Source organism: Arachis stenosperma, chromosome 9 (assembly GCF_014773155.1).
Source record: "Arachis stenosperma cultivar V10309 chromosome 9, arast.V10309.gnm1.PFL2, whole genome shotgun sequence".
Lineage (NCBI taxonomy): Eukaryota > Viridiplantae > Streptophyta > Magnoliopsida > Fabales > Fabaceae > Arachis > Arachis stenosperma.
In genome coordinates this window covers 49,725,761-49,748,055 of record NC_080385.1, presented here as the reverse complement: position 1 = coordinate 49,748,055, position 22,295 = coordinate 49,725,761, and the positions used below count along the sequence as shown (strand labels likewise).

The 22,295-nt window shown below is 38.6% G+C and overlaps 1 non-coding gene across 1 annotated transcript; it reads right to left on the bottom strand.

The window, feature by feature from the left end:
* Window positions 1–20,796: 20,796 nt before the first annotated feature.
* LOC130953106 (small nucleolar RNA R71) lies at window positions 20,797–20,904 on the bottom strand. The gene has a single exon (XR_009075280.1). It is a non-coding gene; the product is annotated as a small nucleolar RNA R71 (small nucleolar RNA).
* Window positions 20,905–22,295: the final 1,391 nt, after the last annotated feature.

Genomic DNA, 22,295 nt, shown 5'->3' with positions numbered 1-22,295 from the left:
TTAAAAAGATATGATTTGAAAACAATTTTAAAAAGATTTGATTTTATAAATTAATGACTTGCCTAACAAGAAAAGATATGATTCAAACATTAAACCTTTCTCAACAGAAAAGGCAACAAACTTGAGATGTTCAATCAAATCATTAATTGTTAGTAAGTATCTTTGAAAAAGGAAAGAAATTGATTTTGAAAACATTTGATTGAAAATATATGATTTGAAAAAGATTTGATTTTGAAAACTTGAAAAAAAATTGATTTGAAAACAAAATCCTCCCCCTTGTGCCATCCTGGCGTCAAACGCCCAGAATGGTGCATATTCTGGCGTTTAACGCCCAAAACTATACCCTTTTGGGCGTTAAACGCCCAGCCAGGCACCCTGGCTGGCATTTAAACGCCAGTCTGTCTTCTTCACTGGGCATTTTTGAATGCCCAGCTTTTTCTGTGTGATTCCTCTGCAGTATGTTCTGAATCTTCAATTCTCTATATTATTGACTTGAAAAGACACAAATTAAAAATATTTTTGGATTTTTAATAATAAGGAATAATCAAAATGCAACTAAAATCAAATAATAATGCATGCAAGACACCAAACTTAGCAGTTTGTATACCATTGACACTAACAAAATGAGAATGCATATAACAAAACACTCAAGTCAATAGAATTCAAAGATCAAAACAAGGAAATCATCAAGAACAACTTGAAGATCAATGAGGACACATGCATGAATGCAATAAGAACAGAAACATACAATTGATACTAAACTTAAGATGAGACTCTAGACTCAAACAAGATATATTTTTGGATTTTATGATTTTGTAATTTTTTTGTGCTTTTTCGAAAATTAAGTGAAAAGGAAAATAAAGGTATCAAAATTCTTAATGAGAATTCCAGGAATCGTGCAATGTTAGTCTAAATCTTTAGTCTAAAGGAATTAGACATGGCCGGCCAAGCTTCAGCAGGACATTGCATTCAAGAGCTAAATTGATGAGAATCAATCAGCTTTGGTGATGATAAGAACATCACCCTGAAACACTAGAATTCATTCTTAAGAACTCTGAAGAAAAATACCTAATCTAAGCAACAAGATGAACCGTCAGTTGTCCATACTCGAACAATCCCCGGCAACGGCGCCAAAAACTTGGTGCGCGAAATTGTGATCACTACAACTTCGCACAACTAACCAGCAAGTGCACTGGGTCGTCCAAGTAATACCTTACGTGAGTAAGAGTCGATCCCACGGAGATTGTTGGTATGAAGCAAGCTATGGTCACCTTGTAAATCTCAGTCAGGCAGACTCAAATGGGTATAGTGATAAACGAATAAAGCATAAAGATAAAGATAGAGATACTTATGTATATCATTGGTGAGAGCTTCAGATAAGCGTATGAAGATGCCTTCCCTTCCGTCTCTCTGCTTTCCTACTGTCTTCATCCAATCCTTCTTACTCCTTTCCATGGCAAGCTCATGTAGGGTTTCACCGTTGTCAGTGGCTACCTCCCATCCTCTCAGTGAAAATGTTCCCATGCTCTGTCACAGCATATGGCTAATCAGCTGTCGGTTCTCGGTCAGGCCGGAATAAAATCCATCGATTCTTTTGCGTCTGTCACTAACGCCCCGCCTGCTAGGAGTTTGAAGCACGTCACAGTCATTCAATCATTGAATCCTACTCAGAATACCACAGACAAGGTTAGACCTTCCGGATTCTCTTGAATGCCGCCATCAGTTCTCGCCTATACCACGAAGACTCTGATCTCACGGAATGGCTGGCTCGGTTGTCAGGCGAGCACTCGGTTGTCAGGCGATCAACCATGCATCGTGTATCAGGAATCCAAGAGATAAACACTAGAGCCTTGATTGCTTGTAGAACAAGAGTGGTTGTCAGTCACTTTATTCATAGGTGAGAATGATGATGAGTGTCACGGATCATCACATTCATCAAGTTGAAGAACAAGTGATATCTTGGACAAAGAACAAGCGGAATTGAATAGAAGAACAATAGTAATTGCATTAATACTCGAGGTACAGCAGAGCTCCACACCTTAATCTATGGTGTGTAGAAACTCCACCGTTGAAAATACATAAGAACAAGAGTGATCATTGGTTTCGGCCCCAGAGAGGGAACCAGAAGAACCAAGATGAAAATACAATAGTAAAACGTCCTACTTATAGGAAACTAGTAGCCTAGGGTGTACAGAGATGAGTAAATGACATAAAAATCCACTTCCGGGCCCACTTGGTGTGTGCTTAGGCTGAGCAATGAAGCATTTTCGTGTAGAGACTCTTCTTGGAGTTAAACGCCAGCTTTGGTGCCAGTTTGGGCGTTTAACTCCCATTTAGGTGCCAGTTCCAGCGTTTAACGCTGGAATTTCTGTAGGTGACTTTGAACGCCGGTTTGGGCCATCAAATCTTGGGCAAAGTATGGACTATCATATATTGCTGGAAAGCCCAGGATGTCTACTTTCCAATGCCGTTGAGAACGCGCCAATTGGGCTTCTGTAGCTCCAGAAAATCCACTTCGAGTGCAGGGAGGTCAGAATCCAACAGCATCTGCAGTCCTTTTGAGTCTCTGAATCAGATTTTTGCTCAGATCCCTCAATTTCAGCCAGAAAATACCTGAAATCACAGAAAAACACACAAACTCATAGTAAAATCCAGAAAAGTGAATTTTAACTAAAAACTAATAAAAATATACTAAGAACTCAACTAAAACTACCAAAAACATACTAAAAACAATGCCAAAAAGCGTACAAATTATCCGCTCATCAGATGTTTCATACAAATTTGTTTGTACAACTTAATTGTTAGCTTAGTCACATGCATGTTATGTTTAGTAGTAGATGAATAATATCAAAAGAATTGTATTTTTGTGAATTGTATGATGGTTGAGTGAATAAGAGTTGTGAACACTAAGGGGAGCACCCAGCAATTTGTTTTCTGAAAAAAAAAAAAAAAAAAGAGAGAAGGGGGTTGGACGCGCGCGCACCATGTACGCGCACGCGTCCCTGTGTGGACGCACCATGAGCCACACTCCCGAGAGTTGGGCCTCCCTTGGGCAAACACTATGCCTTGATCCCAACATGATCCACGCGGACGCGCACAACGTGCGTGCGCGCCGTCTTTTAGCACATGGACGTTCACGCGGATGCGCACTTGCCGCGCCCGCGCCGATTTGCTGCTGCAACGATTAAGCCAATCCACAGAGAGTTGAGCCAGTTCTAGGCCACCCTTAAGCCCCTGGCCCAACTTGCTTCGCGCGAACGCGCACTTGCCGCGCGCGCATCATCTTGTCATAAATCATCAACTTATGCGAACGCGCACTTGCCGCGCGCGCGCTCTTGCGTGCTGCCACCAAACTAAGCCACGGACCCGAGAGTTGGGCGTGCCTCAAGCCCATTCTAAGCCTCAGGCCCAATCTCATGTACGCGTGCGCGCACTGTACGCGCACGCGCTCATACCTATTCTGCCATCCCACGCTAGAGCGCACTGCACGCTCACGCGTGGATCTCCAAATATTCTCACTGCGCGCGGACGCGTACATTCCGCGTGCGCGCCGATCTGATAGCGCAACTCCCAGGCCATTCTCCAGAGAGTTAGGCCTGAGTTGGGCCAACTCTAAGCCCCTAGCCCAACTCCATGCTCGTGTGCGCGCACTGTACGCGCACGCGTCCTTTCCCATTTTTCTCATCCACGCTTAAGCGCGCGGTACGCGCGCGCGTAGGGCCCACGTTCTCTCAATGGACGCGGACGCACAAGGTGCGCGCGCACGCCGATTTAAAAATAGGGATAACCCTAATGCGCGACGCGCTGCGCAGTCGCGCACACTCCTTCCCCAACCTCCATTTTCTTCTTCCTCTTCTCTTCCCCCATAACCGCCTCTGCTACTCCAGCGACCACCACTAGCGGCCGCACCCCCTCCCACCGTCACCTCACTCGTCCTCGTTCTCTCTCTCTCCTCCACTCACTCTTTTTCTCTCTCCCTTCCGGCTCTCAATCTCATCTTTGTCCGCGGCCACCACCGCCGCCGTCCACCGCAGCCGCCACTGCTCACCGCCTCACTCTCTCTCTCATTCATTCACCTCGGCTTCTCTCATCCACTCCCTCTCCCCTCTTTCTCTTAGCCGAACCTCCATCACCGCCGCCACTCATCTTTTCGGCCACCGTCCACGGCGGCGCAGCCCCGGGCCCTACTGCCCCCCCCCATTCTCCCTTCCATTATTAATTCCCCTGCTCCCAGGTTCCTGCTCCAATTCTGTATCTTTTCTGCTTTTCCTTTTATTGTTCATTTCTATTAAGTAGTCTAATTACATGTTAGTTAGTTTGAATTCAAATTTTGTATGTTAGGTTAGATAGAAATAATTGTGGTTAGGTAGCTAGGGCTGGATAGAGGATTCTAGGCCTGATAATTGCTCCGTATGTGCTTATTTGCTGTTTGCTTCCTTAGGTATTGTATGTTGATTTTGGGTTGTTGTTTCATGCAAAATGTGTTGCCCAATAAGATCTGACTGCTGTTGTGCTTGTTTGGTATTGTTTTCTATGATAATGGTGCTAATTGCTATCCGGGAACGTCCAATTTTAAGCCGGAATGCTGCCCGATTTTCAAGGAAATTAGTTTCATTTTAAGTCTTTAATTCAATTTTGGGCAAATTTCCATTTCTTTTTGACTTCCTAGATTTTCATTATTCACTGTGAACATGAACCACAACTTTCCTTTTCATTGCGCATCAATATCATCATATCGCTAATCTACTTTTCTGACCTACTAATTTCTTTAACCATCTAACTTCCACTCACCTTTAACCATCCTTAACATTTCTTTCAATTATATGATGATATTATTGCCTTTTGAATATGAGTTGTTGACCTTAATGAACTTTGCAATTTTTTTTGGTTTGCTTGTTCACTTTTACATATTCATTGCAACATCATGATTGTTTTTGCCAATTGTATCCTGAACATGCCTTCTTTGTTACATGCTAAATGTTTTATATATTCTATCATATCTTTCAGGATGTCGGACAAAGGCAAAGCCATAGCCACTGCCTCTAAGAAGCGAAAACACTCTACCCCCTCCATTCCTTCCATCTACAAGCATTATGCTAAGAATCCGTTAAGTGAGGAAGAAAAAGAAAATCAGCAGTTGCCTTCTACCAATCCAGACAAATTCCCCAATCTCTACTGTGAGCTTCGGTTTTCTAGATATCGGACCATTAAGCTGAATACTGAGAAAAAGTTGCTCCTACCTAATGATGTGAGACGGTCCATTACCGGTCGGATCCTTGACTTAGGTATTGACTTTGTTGACCGAGAGTTGGGTGATATCAATATATCGTGGGTGAAGGAGTTTTACTGCAATTTCTTCCGTCCGACATTGGATTTGGTTCAGGTGCGGGGTAGGGAGATCATGATCACTGAAACCGCCATTGGAGAGGCATTACAGTGTCGGCATATTCCGGATGATCTATGTGCCCATCAGCAGGCTGAGATAGCCATCCATACCATGACTTTTGACTATGAGGCGCTTCGGCGCGTGATTGGGATACCGGATGCTACATGGGTTATGGATGCGGGCAACACCAAGCCCAAGGGGATGTTGTTTACCCATTTGACTAGGGAGGCTAGGACTTGGCAGATGATCTTCGCCCACTACGTCCTGCCTACCACCCACTTTTCTGAGATCCCCATGGAGATGCTCCTGCTGATTGGTTGCGTCATGGAGGGGAAGGATGTCTCCTTCCCTAGACTTATTAGACAGTGCATGTGGCGGGCACATATTCGTGGCCTACTCCCATTTCCTACCTTGGTCACGAGTATGGCGGCCCTAGCTGAGGTCCCATGGTTGGACGATGATGTGCGACCACCACCCCCTGATGCTGATGACAGGGAGGTTACTATCCCCTGGGGTGGTTGGGTGCACGAGAGGCCACCTGCTAGACGCCGCTCTCGGGCTAGAGCTGTCATGGGGACGCCTTCACCATCAGCCCCTACAGCTGCCACATCATCCTCCACAGCAGCTCCCTCATCATCTACAAATCCTCCAGCAGCACCTGAGCCTACCTATCTCCTGGTCCAGTGTCTTTTCCGGTTCCTAGAGCGCGAGAGACGCCATGTCAGACGCCGATTAGATCGGATGGACCAGGCTCTCATTTCCTTGGGTGCTGAGCTACCTCCGCTTTCCGACTCTCCGGCCTCCGATGAGCAGGATCGTCAGGAGGAGGATGCGGAGGCACCGGTTCAGCAGGATGCCCCTAACACTACAGAGCCGCCACAGACTCAAGAGGAGCCGGTCCCACAGCCACAGCCAGAGCCAGCACCTATCGTTGTACCTCCCACTGATCCTCCGGTTTAGCATCGAGGACGATGCTTGGTTTTAAGTGTGGGGAGGGCACCGGTAGCATTATTTGGGAACCGGTGAACTTTTCAGCCTAGTTATCTTACTTTGCACATTTTGTATATATTTTGATGCATTTTTAGTTTGCTTTGGATACTTTTATTGCTTATTTTGGATTTTAGATATTTTGATGCTTTTGGATATTTTAGATATTTTGGATGATGGATTCCGTACTTTTAGTTGGATTTTTCTTTATACATTTTTATTTATCTTTATTTTTAGTTTGTAGTTGTGATTAGAAATCGTACTTTGGATTGCAAATATTTAGTCACCCTTTTTGCATAACATATTGGTTTTAAGTGAAAAAGGAAAGGGTGAACTAAGAAAATCTTTGAACTTTTCAATCACAACAATGCTTAGTTAAACATTGAGATTTTTCAAGAAAAAAAAAGTTAAATATAGAGCATTGACCCAATTGATTGAAAGAAAATTTTTGGTGAGACTTGCTTGAATTTCATACTTTGTGAAGCATGTATTGAACTAAGAACACAAGCTTGTGAGACTTGAACCTATTGATGTGGTTACATTTTATAACCACTTATTTCCCATTCTTGTGTGAAATTGTTCTCTTTTTATGATTGTGATCCTTGATTTGCTTGATTCTATATGTCCAATTATTTCTTGTATTTATGCATTTATATGATTGAGGCCATCACTTCATTAGCCACTTACCCAAATAGCCAACCCTTTTATATTCCTTTGTTAGCCAATTTTGAGCCTATGCTTAACCAACTTATTCTCAATTTAGCTCATTACAAGCCCAAGGCGGAAAACCAATGAAAAGTCCTTGTTTGGATCTTTGATTAGCCTAGGCTAGTGAGAGTGTTTGTTATTCAAAGTTGGTGAGGCTTGGGAACATTGGATAGGATAAAAGGGGTAGTACACTTTCATGTTTAGGAATTGGGTACATATTCATGTATTGATTAAATGTAAAGACCTTATGCATTGATGTTCTTGTATGTAGTTTGAAAGAAGAAAAAGAAAAAAAAAGTATATAAAGAAAAGAAAAAAATGAATGAATGAAAAAAAAATGAAAAAAAATGACGATGGAAAAAGAAAAAAATAATACAATAAAGAAGGGACAAAATGCCCCAAAGTGAAGTCAATAAAAAGGAATCAATGCATAGGTGTTATGAATCAAATAAGAATGCATGAGTATGTAAGAAAAAGTGAAGAATGGGTAGTTAGGATAGCTTGCATTTGTATAGGTCATTATATAGTTAGGTGGGAAAGTCTATGCTAATCAAAGATTCAAATCCTAGTCCACTTAACCATAAATGATCCTACCTTGACCCTAACCCCATTACAACCTAAATAGAAGACCTCATGATGAATGTATGCATGCATTGAATAAGTGTTGATTGTTAGAAGAAAATCAAATTTTGGAAAACATGATTAGAAGAGAATTGAGTGAATTAACCCTTAAACACTTGAGTTAATAGAGCGGATACACATCCGGTGAGGGTTCAAAAGTTCAATCACATGTGTTCACCCATATTATTTATATTCTTGCAAGTTTGAACTCTTTATGACAATTCAATACAATTGTGGTTTGGACTTAGTTCCTATATGCCTAGCTCTTGTGCTTATGCATGCTCTCTTGGGAATTGATTTGTTTGAACTAAGCATTTCCAATTGCTTTAGATAGTTGCCTTTAGATAGGATTCACATAGTTTAGTTGCATTCAATGTCATAACCCTTAGTTCCTTCTTATTTTAGCATGAGGACATGCTAAGGCTTAAGTGTGGGGAGGTTGACAAACCCCAATTTGACGGTTTATTTTGTATTGAATTTAGAGCATCTTGATAGCCTTTTGTCACATTTAGCCTAGGAATTAGCATGATTTTGTCATCTCTCCCATATTTGTGCTTAAGTGTAAAAACATGCTTTTTAAGCCTTATTTTGATTCCATAAGATGCCTTGATGTGTTTGCTAGTAATTCCAGGATTGAAATAGGCTAGGCATGGATCAAAGAAAGCAAGGAAGGAAGCATGCAAGTGGAGAGAAGCACAAAAAGCCAAAGAATTGATCTCGGCCAAGCACGCGTACGCGCACAAGGCGCTCGCGCGCACATCGCGACACAGGACAAGGACGCGCACGCGTACCGTGCGCGCACGCGTCGTAGCCCGCATGTGATTCTTTTATTACAACACGTGCCTGGCGATTTTGGAAGGTTTTAGCAACCAACTTTGGCGCCAAAATGCATATAAGAGCCAAGGATTGAAGGGGATTAACACACATTCACATCCATAGACTAATTCTAGATCATTAGATAGATAGTTTAGTTAGAGTTAGTTTCTAGAGAGAGAAGCTCTCACTTCTCTCTAGAATTAGGATTAGGATTAGGTTTAGTTCTTAGATTGAGATTTAGATTCATCTTCTCCTATTTCTATCTTCTCAATTCCTTGTTGTTACATTCATTCTTCTTCCATTCTTTTATTGCAATTTCCTTTATGTTGTTCTTGTATTTTGTTATAGATCTAGTATTGTTCCTTTTACTCTCTTTCAATTCAATAAAAGTAATTCATAATAAATGTGTTTCTTTTGATTGTTGTTGTTATTTCCTTTCAATAATTGTTGTTAGAATTCATTCTTGTTGTTGATTTACTATGTTTCCCTTTTATGCCTTCCAAGTGTTTGATAAAATGCTTGGTTGGATTTTAGTGTAGATTTTGTTCCTCTTGGCCTAGGTAGAGTAATTAGTGACTCTTGAGTTATCTAACTCCTTTGTTGATTGATAATTAGAAGTTGCTAATTGATTTGAATGCCTCTAAAGCTAGTCATTCCTTTAGGAGTTGATTAGGACTTGAGGAACCAAATTAATTCATCCACTTGACTTTCCTCCATGGTTAGAGGTTAACTAAGTGGGAGCAATACACAATTCTCATCACAATTGAGAAGGATAACTAGGATAGGATTTCTAGTTCTCATATCTTGCCAAGAGCTTTGTTAGTTGTTAGTTTATTTTCTTGCCATTTATATTTCTTGTCCAAAATCTTAAAAACCCCAATCATAACTCACAACCAATAACAAGACACTTTATTGTAAATCCTAGGGAGAACGACCCGAGGTTTAAATACTTCGGTTTATAGATTTTAGGGGTTTGTACTTGTGACAAACAAATTTTTGTATGAGAGGATTATTGTTGGTTTAGAGACTATACTTCGACGAGATTTCATTTGTAAAATTCTAAACCGTCAAAAATTTAATCGTCACTAATCGAGTAATTAATTTTAGTTAGGGACTAAAGTGTCTGGTTTGAAGTTTTTTGAGGATCAAAATAGGTATATAGACCGACTCGAACTGATCAGTTGAATTGAAAACTGATGAACTCATCATATAACCGATTCGTCAATTTTTTACCTTTATAAGAAAAAAAATAATAAAAGATAAATAAAAAATGAAAAATACTACAATAACACCAGAAAAAAGAAGAAGAATAAAAAAATAAAAAAATTATAGCAACAATAGCAGCAATAAAAGAACGATGAAGAGAGAAAATTCATGAAAAAGTGCATGATTTTTACGCACTTTTTGTGAGTAATTTTTGTTGAATTTTGACCAACTTAATTGTATTTGGTCGGCAAAAATACTTGGATGTATAACGGAATTCTATTTATTGTTCCATTTTATTTAATTTTGTTCATTGCGACTCGTGCTAGAAGTGAGCCGAACTGAAGCAAACTAAACTAAACTCAAGCTCAACTCACAAAAATTGCCTGACTCACAGTTTGACTCATTAATAATCGAAGTTATTTCTTAAGTTCAAGCTCGCTTCACCGAAAACTCACGAGTTGGCTCAAATAACAGGAAAATAAGCTATAATTCTATATCAATAAATTATAACTTATATATTAAAAAATATCACTATTTATGTATGCAAATTATATATTACTATTTTAATGTATACATATAATATTAAAGGTTTAATTACTCTGTTGGTCTCTATAGTTTCACCGAATTTTCAATTAGGTCCTTATATTTTTTTCTTTTCAATTGGTTCCCTATACATTATTTTTTGTTTCAATTTAGTCCTTGTTAACGTTAAACGTAAAAAAAATGTTAGTAAATTGTGAAATTACTTGTATACCCTTAGGGACTCAATTGAAAAGAAAAAAAGTATAGGGACCTAATTGAAAATTCGGTGGAAATATAAATAATCAATGAAAGATATTCATATAATTCTTTTTATTTTGTCAATATTATTCTCTATGCTTATTTATATACAAATTATACCGAAAATCCCTTTTATCTGTTTGCAGCTTCTTTTTATATCATACTACAGTAGCAGCCAAAATCTTGATCTCAATATAGAACATAGCGGCATGGCCTTATTAGCTATATTAGGAATTTATAGGATCACTTCTCAAATCTCAACACAGTTCAATAACTACAACATTTAATTAATGGATCAATTTTCACCCAAAATAACTCAATTTTTTGTTAAACAAATAGATATAACATACTCAATCAACTAAAAAATAAAAAATTATCACTAGATATTTGAATGATGAGTAGAATCTACTACACTATAACAAATTTAAACAACAATGATTCAAAAAGATAGACATAATTTACTTATACAATTTCAAAACAGAACACTTATACTAATGATCTAGGTAGAATATTTGAAATTGATACTTCATTGACCAAAGGATCCTTATCAAAGGCATTTGATGTTGGCTCTTCTTTAATGTTTCTTCCAACTGAAAATGTAGGATGATTAGGAATAGGAAGTGTCATTGTCTCACAACCACTGTGGACATTGTTTGTCGATTTACTGCATCTTCTTGTACACACAATAAACCAATATGTAACCTTAGATTTTCAAAGCCAACTAAGCTCTCAATCCACATCTATAATCTAATTATATTACAAACTCTACAAGAACATAAAATTTTCTTTCTTTTTCTCTAGATTTAGCAGCAAAGGGTGTTGTGATGCATCTTCTAGTGGTTGTGAATGCTTAGAGACCAGCCAAACTGAAGTTGTTACAGCAGTGGATAGAAATATATGATATTTTTCTCTTCCCTTTCTCTTCTAGGTAGTTCTATACTCCTTTCTCTTCTCTTAATATATATGGCAGCAAGATGCTAGTAATAATGATGATGATGCCATATCACATTTTCAAAAAATGCATACGTGTTAGTGAGATTAAAAGGGCTAAGTATGTACCAAAGCAACAACACTAAGTACCTTAATTTTCTTAAGTAGCTCATAGCCTGTTGATGAGCGGATAATTTATACGCTTTTTGGCATTATTTTTGGGTAGTTTTTAATAAGTTCAAGCTACTTTTAGGGATGTTTTCATTAGTTTTTATGTTAAATTCACATTTCTGGACTTTACTATGAGTTTGTGTGTTTTTCTGTGATTTCAGGTAAATTCTGACTGAAATTGAGGGATTTGAGCAAAACTCTGAAAAAGGCTGACAAAAGGACTGCTGATGCTGTTGGAATCTGACCTCCCTGCACTCGAAATGGATTTTCTGGAGCAACAGAACTCCAAATGGCGCGCACTTAACGGCGTTGGAAAGTAGACATCCAGGGCTTTCCAGCAATATATAATAGTCCATACTTTATTCGGAAATTGACGACGTAACTTGGCGTTGAACGCCAAGTACATGCTGCTGTCTGGAGTTAAACGCCAGAAAAACGTCATGATCCGGAGTTGAACGCCCAAAACACGTCATAACTCGAAGTTCAACTCCAAGAGAAGCCTCAGCTCGTGGATTGATCAAGCTCAGCCCAAGCATACACCAAGTGGGCCCCGGAAGTGGATTTATGCATCAATTACTTACTCATGTAAACCCTAGGAGCTAGTTTATTATAAATAGAACATTTAACTAATGTATTTGACATCTTTTGATCACTTTAGATCTGAAGAACATCTTTGAACGCATAGTTCTTAGACCACATGGGGGCTGGCCATTCGACCATGCCTGAACCTTTTCTTATGTATTTTCAACGGTGGAGTTTCTGCACACCATAGATTAAGGGTGTGGAGCTCTGCTGTACCTCAAGTATTAATGCAATTCTATTTTCTTTTATTCAATTCTCTATTATTCTTATTCCAAGATATTCATTCGCACCCAAGAACATGATGAATGTGATGATTAGATAACCCTCATTATCATTCCCACTTATGAACGCACGTGATTGACAACCACTTCCGTTCTACATGCAACAGAGCTTGAATGTGTATCTCTTAGATTTCCCAACAGAATCTTTGTGGTATAAGCTAGATAGATGGCGGCATTCATGAGGATCCAGAAAGTCTAAACCTTGTCTATGGTATTCCGAGTAGGATTCTGGGATTGAATGACTGTGACGAGCTTCAAACTCCTGAAGGCTGGGCGTGATGACAAGCGCAAAAGAATCAATGGATTCTATTCCAACCTGATTGAGAACCGACAGATGATTAGCCATGCGAGTGACAGCCGCAGAGGACCATTTTTACTGAGAGGATGGGATGTAGCCACTGACAACGGTGATGCCCTACATACAGCTTGCCATGGAAAGAAGCAAGAAGGATTGAGTTGAAGCAGTAGGAGAGCAGGCGTCCTTGAGCCTTACAGTACCTCCATATGCTTATCTGAAATTCCCACCAATGAATCTGCATAAGTGTTCTATCCCTTTTATTATTTCATCTATTTTCTTATTATTAATTTCCGAAACCATAAACAATTTTAATCTGCCTAACTGAGATTTACAAGGTGACCATAGCTTGCTTCATACCAACAATCTCCGTGGGATCGACCCTTACTCACGTAAGGTTTATTACTTGGACGACCCAGTACACTTGCTGGTTAGTTGAACGGAGTTGTGAATTCAACCGATGCCATAATAATGATCTCATACAAAATAGTTAGAACATTGATCACAATTTCGTCCACCAAGTTTTTGGCGCCGTTGCCGGGGAACAATCAATTTCGAACAACAATTCAAACAATTGTTTCCAACCCACAATGGTGCCAAGTTTTTAATCCGGCAACAACACCAAGTTTTTGGCGCCGTTGCCGGGGATCGTTCGAGTATGGACAACTGACGGTTCATCTTGTTGCTCAGATTAGGTAATTTTCTTTTCAAAAAAATCTTTTTCAAAATTTTTCTTTTATTTTTCGTTTTTCCAAAAATATTTTCGAAAAAAAATTAATAAAAATTCAAAAAAATTCATAAAATCATAAAAATAAAAAAATTATTTTGTGTTTCTTGTTTGAGTCTTGAGTCAATTTTTAAGTTTGGTGTCAATTGCATGCTTTTAAAAAATTTTCTTGCATTTTTCGAAAATCCCATGCATTCATAGTGTTCTTCATGATCTTCAAGATGTTCTTGGTAAGTCCTCTTGTTTGATCTTGATGTTTTCTTGTTTTGTGTCTTTTCTTGTTTTTCATGTGCATTTTTGCATTCATTTTTTTCCAAGCATTAAAAATTTCTAAGTTTGGTGTCTTGCATGTTTTCTTTGCATCAAAAATTTTTCAAAATTATGTTCTTGATGTTCATCATGATCTTCAAAGTGTTCTTGGTGTTCATCTTGACATTCATAGCATTCTTGCATGCATTCATGGTTTTGATCTAAAAATTTCATGCATTGAGTATTTTTGTTGTTTTTCTCTCTCATAATTAAAAATTCAAAAATCAAAAAATATCTTTTACTTATTTCCCTCCAAATTTTCGAAATTTTGGGTTGACTTGGTCAAAAATTTTTAAAAAATTAGTTGTTTCTTACAAGTCAAGTCAAAATTTCAAATTTAAAAAAAAATCTTATCTTTTTAAAATCTTTTTCAAAAATCATATCTTTTTCATTTTTTCTATTTTTCGAAAATTTCAAAAATATTTTTCAAATTATTTTCAAAATCTTTTCCTTATCTTTACATCATATTTTCGAAAATTCACTAATAATTAATGTGCTTGGTTCAAAAATTTGAAGTTTGTTACTTTCTTGTTAAGAAAGGTTCAATCTTTAAAGTTCTAGAATCTTATCTTATAGTTTCTTGTTAGTGAAGTAAATAATTTCAAAATTTTTGAATTAAATCTTTTTATCTTTTATTTTGATCTTTTTCAAAAATTTTATCTTTTTCAAAAATCGATTTCAAAATATCTTATCTAACTTCTTATCTTCCTATCTTTTTTTAAAAAATTTTTGATTTCAAATCTTTTTCAATCAACTAACTAACTTGTTGTTTGTTTCTTATCTTTTTCAAAACCACCTAACTACTTTTCCCTCTCTAATTTTCGAAAATATCTCATCCCCTTTTCAAAAATTCTTTTTAATTAATTAATTATTTCATGTTTTAATTTTAATTACATTTTATCTCTAAATTTTCGAAAATCACTAACCCCTTTTTAAAAAATTATTTTCGAAATTTCTCTTCTCTCTTTTCTTCTTCTATTTAATTATTTAATTACTAACACTTCTCTTCACCTCTCTTCATCCAAAATCCGAATCTCCCTCTTCATTCTTCTACCCCTTCTTTTCCTACTAACATAAAGGAATCTCTATACTGTGACATAGAGGATTCCTCTTCTTTTCTTGTTTTCTTCTCTTTCATATGAGCAGGAACAAGGATAAAGACACTCTTGTTGAAATTGATCCAGAACCTGAAAGGACTCTGAAGAGAAAATTAAGAGAAGCTAAATTACAACAATCCAGAAACAACCTTTCAGAAATTTTCGAACAAGAGAAGGAGATGGCAGTCGAAAATAATAATAATAATGCAAGGAGAATGCTTGGTGACTTCACAAAGCCAACGTCCAAGTTTGATGGAAGAAGCATCTCCATTCCTGCCATTGGAGCCAATAACTTTGAGCTGAAACCTCAGCTAGTTGCTTTAATGCAACAAAACTGCAAGTTTTATGGACTTCCATCTGAAGACCCTTATCAGTTTTTAACTGAGTTCTTGCAGATCTGTGAGACTGTAAAGACGAATGGAGTTGATCCTGAAGTCTACAGACTCATGCTTTTCCCTTTTGCTGTAAGAGACAGAGCTAGAATATGGTTGGATTCACAACCCAAGGATAGCCTGGACTCCTGGGATAAGCTGGTCACTGCCTTCTTGGACAAATTCTTTCCTCCTCAAAAGCTGAGCAAGCTGAGAGTGGATGTTCAAACCTTCAAACAAAAAGATGGTGAATCCCTCTATGAAGCTTGGGAAAGATACAAGCAGCTGACCAAAAGATGTCCATCTGACATGTTTTCAGAATGGACCATATTAGATATATTCTATTATGGTCTCTCTGAATTTTCTAAAATGTCATTGGACCACTCTGCAGGTGGATCTATTCACGTAAAGAAAACGCCTGAAGAGGCTCAAGAACTCATTGACATGGTTGCAAATAACCAGTTCATGTACACTTCTGAGAGGAATTCCGTGAACAATGGGATACCTCAGAAAAAAGGAGTTCTTGAAATTGATACTCTGAATGCCATATTGGCTCAGAACAAAGTGTTGACTCAACAGGTCAACATGATCTCTCAAAATCTGAATGGATGGCAACATGCATCCAACAGTACTAGAGAGGCAGCTTCTGAAGAAGTTTATGATCCTGAGAACCCTGCCATGGCAGAGGTTAATTATATGGGTGAACCTTATGGAAACACCTATAACTCATCATGGAGAAATCATCCAAATTTCTCATGGAAGGATCAACAAAAGCCTCAACAAGGCTTTAACAATGGTGGATGCAACAGGCTGGGCAATAGCAAGCCATATCCATCATCTTCTCAGCAACAGACAGAGAATTCTGAACAAAACACTTCTAATTTAGCCAATGTAGTCTCTGATCTGTCAAAAGCCACTTTCAGTTTCATGAGTGAAACAAGATCCTCCATTAGAAATCTGGAGGCACAAGTGGGCCAGCTGAGTAAGAAAGTCATTGAAACTCCTCCCAGTATTCTCCCAAGCAATACAGAAGAGAATCCAAAAGGAGAGTGCAAGGCCATTGACATAGTCAATATGGCCGAATGCACAAGGGAGGAGGAGGACGAAAATCCTAGTGAGAGAGACCTCCTGGGACGTCCCTCAAGCAAGAAGGAGTCTCCTATTGAGGATCCAAAGGAATCTGAGGCTCATACAGAGACCATAGAGATTCCATTAAATCTCCTTCTGCCATTCATGAGCTCTGAAGACTATTCATCCTCTGAAGAGGATGAAGATGTAACTGGAGAGCAAGTTGCTCAATATTTAGGAGCTATCATGAAGCTAAATGCCAAGTTGTTTGGTAATGAGACTTGGGAAAGTGAACCTCCCTTACTCATTAATGAACTGGATACTTGGATTCAGAAAATTCTACCTCAAAAGAAACAAGATCCTGGCAAGTTCTTAATACCTTGTACCATAGGCACCATGATCCTTGAAAAAGCTCTATGTGATCTGGGGTCAGGGATAAATCTAATGCCACTCTCTGTAATGGAGAAGCTGGGGATCATTGAGGTACAACCTGCCTTGTTCTCATTACAACTGGCTGACTGATGAGCGGATAATTTATACACTTTTTGGCATTGTTTTTAGTATGTTTTTGGTAGTTCTAGTTTAGTTTTTATTATATTTTTATTAGTTTTTAGTTAAAATTCACTTTTCTGGACTTTACTATGAGTTTGTGTGTTTTTCTGTGATTTCAGGTATTTTCTGGCTGAAATTGAGGGACCTGAGCAAAAATCTGATTCAGAGACTGAAAAGGACTGCAGATGCTGTTGGATTCTGACCTCCCTGCACTCGAAGTGGATTTTCTGGAGCTACAGAAGCCCAATTGGCGCGCTCTCAACGGCGTTGGAAAGTAGACATCCTGGGCTTTCCAGCAATATTTAATAGTCCATACTTTGCCCAATATTTGATGGCCCAAACCGGCGTTCAAAGTCACCTACAGAAATTCCAGCGTTAAACGCCGGAACTGGCACCTAAATGGGAGTTAAACGCCCAAACTGGCATAAAAGCTGGCGTTTAACTCCAAGACAAGTCTCTACACGAAAATGCTTCATTGCTCAGCCCAAGCACACACCAAGTGGGCCCGGAAGTGGATTTTTATGTCATTTACTCATTTCTGTACACCTTAGGCTACTAGTTTTCTATAAGTAGGACCTTGTACTATTGTATTTGTATATGAGAATCTGGGTAGCTATCTTTGTTTTATGCTATCTTAGACCTTTGGGAGGCTGGCCATTCGGCCATGCCTAGACCTTGTTCTTATGTATTTTCAACGGTGGAGTTTCTACACACCATAGATTAAGGTGTGGAGCTCTGCTGTACCTCGAGTATTAATGCAATTACTATTGTTCTTCTATTCAATTCCGCTTGTTCTTTGTCCAAGATATCACTTGTTCTTCAACATGATGAAGGTGATGATTGACGCTCATCATCATTCTCACCTATGAACAAGGTGACTGACAACCATTCTTGTTCTACAAGCATATGAGGCTTAGTGAATATCTCTTGGATTTCTGATTGCATGATGCATGGTTGATCGCCTGACAACCGAGTGCTCGCCTGACAAACGAGCCAGCCATTCCATGAGATCAGAGTCTTCGTGGTATAGGCAAGAACTGATGGCAGCATTCAAGAGAATCCGGAAGGTCTAACCTTGTCTGTGGTATTCTGAGTAGGATTCAATGATTGAATGACTGTGACGTGCTTCAAACTCCTGAGGGCGGGGCGTTAGTGACAGACGCCAAAAGAATCACTGGATTCTATTCCGGTCTGATTGAGAACCGACAGATGGATAGCCTATGCTGTGACAGAGTATCAGGAACGTATTTCCAATGAGAGGATGGGAGGTAGCTGCTGACAACAGTGAAACCCTACACGAGCTTGCCATGGAAAGGAGTAAGAAGGATTGGATGAAGACAGTAGGAAAGCAGAGAGACGGAAGGGAAGGCATCTTCATACACTTGTCTGAAGCTCTTACACCAATGATATACATAAGTATCACTATCTTTATCTTCTATGTTATTTTCGTTCATCATCATATACATTTGAGTTTGCCTGACTAAGATTTACAAGATGACCATAGCTTGCTTCAATGCTAACAATATCCGTGGGATCGACCCTTACTCACGTAAGGTATTACTTAGACGACCCAGTGCACTTGCTGGTTAGTTGTGCGAAGTTGTGTAATGCCATGGAATTGAACCACCAAGTTTTTGGAGTTCATGACCAGGGATTATGAGAGTTGTGAAAAGTATTGTTCACAATTTCGCGCACCAAGTTTTTGGCGCCGTTGCCGGGGATTGTTCAAGTTTTGAGCAAGCTTTTGGTAACAATGCCTGGGATTGTTCTAGTTTGGACAACTGACGGTTCATCTTGTTGCTTAGATTAGGTATTTATTTTTTTCGAAATTCTTGAAGATGAATTCTAGAGTTTCATGATGATTTGTTGAAATCTGGCTGGCTGAGAAGCCATGTCTAATCTGATTGGACCGAGGTTTCAACCTATCACCACAAGAGCTTGTTGATTTTCATCAATTTTGCTTTTGGAGCAGTGATCTGCTAAGGCTTGGCTGACCTTTGGTCATGTCTAGTGTTTTGGACCGAAGCTTTCTTTGAAAGCTTGGCTGGCTGTGAAGCCATGTCTAATTCCTGGACCGGAGTCTTAGACTAGCATTGCACTGATTCCTGGAATTCTCATTAAGAATTTTGATATCTTTTTCCAATTAATTTTCGAAAAACACAAAAAAAATTACAAAATCATAAAAACCAAAAATATTTCTTGTTTTAGTCTAGTGTCTCATCTTAAGTTTGGTGTCAAATGCATGTTTTTGTTATATTTTTCGAATCCATGCATGTACTTCTTTGTTTTGATCTTTAAATTCTATTGACTTGAGTGCTCATGTGTCTCATATAGTGTCAGTAGCACACAAACTGCTAAGTTTGGTGTCTTGCATGCATTGTTATTTGTTTCTTGTTGCATTTTAATTATTAAAAATCCAAAAAAAATTTTTAATTTGTGTCTTTTCAAGTCAATGATACTAAGAATTGAAGATTCAGAACATACTGCAGAGGAATTACACAGAAAAAGCTGAGCATTCAAAAATGCCCAGTGAAGAAGGCAGACTGGCGTTTAAACGCCAGCCAGGGCACCTGGTTGGGCGTTTAACGCCCAAAGAGGTAGCATTTTGGGCGTTAAACGCCAGAATGTATACCATTCTGGGCGTTTAACGCCAGGATGGTGCTAGGGGGAAGATTTTGTTTTCAAAATCAATTTTTTTCAAGTTTTCAAAATCAAATCTTTTTCAAATCATATCTTTTCAATCAAATGTTTTCAAAATCAATTTCTTTCCTTTTTCAAAGATACTTCCTAACAATTAATGATTTGATTGAACATCTCAAATTTGTTACCTTTTCTGTTGAGAAAGGTTTTATGTTTGAATCATATCTTTTCTTGTTAGGCAAGTCATTAATATTTCTTTTAAAATCATATCTTTTCAAATTGTTTTCAAATCAAATCTTTTAAAATTGTTTTCAAATCATATCTTCTCAATCACATCTTTTTAAAACCATAACTTTTCAATTAAATCTTTTTAATCACATCTTTTTCAAAATAGTTTTCAATCAAATCTTTTTGATTTCTAATCTCAAAACCTCTTTCAAAAATCACTTGATCTCTTTCTCACTCTTGTTTTCGAAAATCAATTAAGTGTTTTTCAAAATGTTTTCAAAATCTTTTACTTAATTTTCGAAAATCCTCTTCCCTCCTTCTCACATCCTTCTATTTATGGAATACTACTCCTTCTTGATGCACAATTCGAACTCTAACTAATCAAGTTCGAATTCTTCTACCTTCTTTTCTTCTATTTTTCTTTTCCTCTGACACTTCAAGGAATCTCTATACTGTGACATAGAGGATTCCACATTTTCTTGTTCTCTTCTCTTTCATATGAGCAGGAGCAGAGACAAAGGCATTCTTATTGAAGCTGACCCTGAACCCGAAAGGACCTTGAAGAGAAAGCTAAGAGAAGTCAAAGCACAACTCTCTTTAGAGGACCTGACCGAATTCTTCAAAGAAGAAGAAGACATGGCAGCCGAAAATAACAACAATGCAAACAATGCAAGGAAGGTGCTGGGTGACTTTACTGCACCTACTCCTGATTTCTATGGGAGAAGCATCTCTATCCCTGCCATTGGAGCAAACAACTTTGAGCTTAAGCCTCAATTAGTTTCTCTAATGCAACAGAATTGCAAGTTCCATGGACTTCCAATGGAAGATCCTCATCAGTTTTTAGCTGAATTCTTGCAAATCTGTGACACAGTCAAGACTAATGGGGTTGACCCTGAGGTCTATAGACTGATGCTATTCCCTTTTGCTGTAAGAGACAGAGCTAGAATATGGTTGGATTCTCAACCTAAAGAAAGCCTGGACTCTTGGGAAAAGCTAGTCAATGCCTTCTTGGCAAAGTTCTTTCCACCACAAAGATGGAGTAAGCTTAGAGTGGAAGTCCAAACCTTCAGACAGAAGGATGGAGAATCCCTCTATGAAGCTTGGGAAAGATACAAACAATTAATCAGAAGATGTCCCTCAGACATGCTTTCTGAATGGAGCATCATAGGTATTTTCTATGATGGTCTCTCTGAACTATCTAAGATGTCCTTGGATAGCTCTGCTGGAGGATCTCTTCATCTGAAGAAGACGCCTGCAGAAGCTCAAGAGCTAATTGAAATGGTTGCAAATAACCAATTCATGTACACTTCTGAAAGGAATCCTGTGAACAATGGGACTGGTCAGAAGAAAGGAGTTCTTGAGATTGACACTCTGAATGCCATATTGGCTCAGAACAAGATATTGACTCAACAAGTCAATTTGATTTCTCAGAGTCTGTCTGGAATGCAAAATGCACCAAACAGTACTAAGGATGCTTCATCTGAGGAAGAAGCTTATGATCCTGAGAACCCTTCCATGGAAGAGGTAAATTACCTAGGAGAACCCTATGGAAACACCTATAATTCTTCATGGAGAAATCACCCAAATCTCTCATGGAAGAATCAAGAGAGACCTCAACAAGGTTTCAATAACAATAATGGTGGAAGAAACAGGTTTAACAATGGCAAACCTTTTCCATCATCTTCTCAGCAACAGACAGAGAGTTCTAAGCAGAATACCTCTGACTTAGCAACAATGGTCTCTGATCTAATAAAGACCACTCAAAGTTTCATGAATGAAACAAGGTCCTCCATCAGAAATTTGGAAGGACAAGTGGGTCAGCTGAGCAAGAAAGTTACTGAACTCCCTCCTAGCACTCTCCCAAGTAATACAGAAGAAAATCCAAAAGGAGAGTGCAAAGCCATTAACATGGCCGAATTCTGGGAGGAAGAAGAGGATGTGAACGCCACTGAGGAAGACCTCAATGGGCGTGCACTGACCTCCAATGAGTTCCCCAATGAGGAACCATGGGAATCTGAGGCTCAAAATGAGACCATAGAGATTCCATTAGACTTACTTCTGCCTTTCATGAGCTCTGATGAGTATTCTTCCTCTGAAGAGGATGAGTATGTCACTGAAGAGCAAGTTGCTAAATACCTTGGAGCAATCATGAAGCTAAATGACAAGTTATTTGGAAATGAGACTTGGGAGGATGAACCACCTTTGCTCACCAAAGAACTGGATGACTTGTCTAGGCAGAAACTGCCTCAAAAGAGGCAGGATCCTGGGAAGTTTTCTATACCTTGTACCATAGGCACCATGACCTTCAAGAAGGCCTTGTGTGACTTAGGGTCAAGTGTAAACCTCATGCCCCTCTCTGTAATGGAGAAATTAGGGATCTTTGAGGTGCAAGCTGCAAGAATCTCATTAGAGATGGCAGACAATTCAAGAAAACAAGCTCATGGACTTGTAGAGAATGTTTTGGTGAAGATTGAAGACCATTACATCCCTACTGATTTCATAGTCCTAGAGACTGGGAAGTGCATTGATGAATCCATCAT